At 58.2% G+C, this 2500-nt stretch overlaps 1 non-coding gene across 1 annotated transcript in view; it reads right to left on the minus strand.

Annotated features, from left to right (window-relative positions):
• Window positions 1–732, minus strand: part of LOC124771385 — a 1909-nt gene extending 1177 nt beyond the window's left edge. The window contains exon 1 of the ribosomal RNA XR_007013398.1: window positions 1–732. This exon is cut by the window's left edge and continues 1177 nt beyond it. This is a non-coding gene — a ribosomal RNA (small subunit ribosomal RNA).
• Between the last annotated feature and the right edge of the window lie 1768 nt (window positions 733–2500).

Below are 2500 nucleotides of genomic sequence, written 5' to 3' on the forward strand. Positions count from 1 at the left end.
CGCCCCACCGGCAGGACGTCCCACGATACATGCCAGTTAAACACCGACGGGCGGTGAACCAACAGCGTGGGACACAAATCCAACTACGAGCTTTTTAACCGCAACAACTTTAATATACGCTATTGGAGCTGGAATTACCGCGGCTGCTGGCACCAGACTTGCCCTCCAATAGATACTCGTTAAAGGATTTAAAGTGTACTCATTCCGATTACGGGGCCTCGGATGAGTCCCGTATCGTTATTTTTCGTCACTACCTCCCCGTGCCGGGAGTGGGTAATTTGCGCGCCTGCTGCCTTCCTTGGATGTGGTAGCCGTTTCTCAGGCTCCCTCTCCGGAATCGAACCCTGATTCCCCGTTACCCGTTACAACCATGGTAGGCGCAGAACCTACCATCGACAGTTGATAAGGCAGACATTTGAAAGATGCGTCGCCGGTACGAGGACCGTGCGATCAGCCCAAAGTTATTCAGAGTCACCAAGGCAAACGGACCGGACGAGCCGACCGATTGGTTTTGATCTAATAAAAGCGTCCCTTCCATCTCTGGTCGGGACTCTGTTTGCATGTATTAGCTCTAGAACTACCACAGTTATCCAAGTAACGTGGGTACGATCTAAGGAACCATAACTGATTTAATGAGCCATTCGCGGTTTCACCTTAATGCGGCTTGTACTGAGACATGCATGGCTTAATCTTTGAGACAAGCATATGACTACTGGCAGGATCAACCAGGGAGCTGCGTCAACTAGAGCTGAGCAGCCGGCCGCCCGGGAGTGTGTCCCGGGGGCCCGCGCGAACACGCAAGCGTCCGCTCAATCATTCTGCAAACAGGAGGAGGCTGAGCTCCCCTGCACAATACACCTCGAAACCCTCTCAGGTCCCGGCGGCGCGCAGCGCCGTCCCAAGTACTTGGTCGGGTTCGAGAGAGGCGCAATCGCCCGGAGTTAGGCGAGTAGACGCTTTCGGTGCGACCACCCGTGCTCCCAACTGAGCTTGCCGCTGCCGACAGAGGCCCGGGAGCGTGCTGTCGTGGCATTGCCGGCGGGAGACAACACGCGCCACCTACGGTGACCGGCAGCTCCAACGCCAGCGCCACAGAAGGACAAAAGCCCCACTTGGGTGCCGAAGCGAACTCTCCCAGCACAGCGCACGCGCCAACACATCCGCACAGCTGCGATACAAACCACCAGCGAGAACCGCTGGGGCGACCGAGCAGCAGACGGCGTCGCGGCGCCGAGCGCCGGGCGGCGGCGCATCCTCAACGCACACAGTCCTCAATCGGACCAGCACACTGAAGATGTCCACCGCGCTTCGCACCGGGCCCGCGAGGACCTACTTTGGCCGCACGGCGCCGCGCGCAGGGTGCGCCGGCGCGCAGCTGCGACGCCTGCCGCGTCCGTCGGCCGGCGCGCCTGCCACTGGCCGCCCCCACCAGCCGGCTGTAGCGCGTGCGCCCACGCACCGCGCGGCCAGCACGCCGGGAGGCGCCCCCTCACCGGCCGGGGACGGTCCCACCCAGCCACCGCCGCGTATCGCTTCACACCCAGATGCCGTTCAGTTTCGTCGGCATGGTGGGTATCGCTGGAACAACCGGTTAGTACCTCAACCTATCGTCGCCATCACCGATTCACCCCTAGCGAGAACAACCGCACCACAACAGGTTACCATTTGTTCATTTGCGTAACTTCACCAGAAAACGCAGGCGTCCATCGCCATTTGCAACTTCCACGATTATTGCATGCCTGTGTCAGGTGTCACGCCACACTACGTCTGCCCACATACACGCAACAAAATGTGCACGCCTAGACAATACGTGGAAGGTGGCCCCCGTACGTATGCGATGTCCATTGCTCGAACGACTGTCAACCGGCCTCTGTAGCATGTCGCAGATATGGAACGCGGTGCACCATGCCATCACGGTGTGTGAGGAGAGACGACTAGGTCCGAATACATCAACAGACAGCTCATGCTGATCGCCATCCACGGCGTCCGTTCCTCCCACACGTCTCTATGGCGTACCACACTGCAATCCAGCTCTCATAGGGAGACGACACGTAGCTGCGTGCACAATATTTGCACTGTATGGTCCGCCGTTTTTGGGCGCAGTCGTTGTACGGTCACACATGTGCCACGATGTATCATTCAGTACATAAGGACGAATGTGCAGTACAGATTGTGGTTTACGCGTACGACATTAGCGGACAGTTGACACAGGCCGCACCACAACGTAGCCTGAGTACGTCGCATGCGGAGGGCATTGAACATGCAAAGTTCTCACCAACCAGCTTGCGAAGGCAGGGGGCAAGGTGGGGACGTGGGGAGGGGCGGCATGTACGTCCTGCTGCCATCCACATTACAGTGTACAGCAGGAGCATGTGGAAAGTGAGCAAGACTTGCAAGGTGTTTAACATGAAGCGATACACAGGGGAGCGGGGAGTGCGAGTAGCGAACTATATTGCGAGGGTTGCGGGTGGGCAACACTACACTAATTGAACGAGTCGTA

The sequence above is a fragment of the Schistocerca piceifrons genome, unplaced genomic scaffold, assembly GCF_021461385.2.
Source record: "Schistocerca piceifrons isolate TAMUIC-IGC-003096 unplaced genomic scaffold, iqSchPice1.1 HiC_scaffold_936, whole genome shotgun sequence".
Taxonomy (NCBI): domain Eukaryota; kingdom Metazoa; phylum Arthropoda; class Insecta; order Orthoptera; family Acrididae; genus Schistocerca; species Schistocerca piceifrons.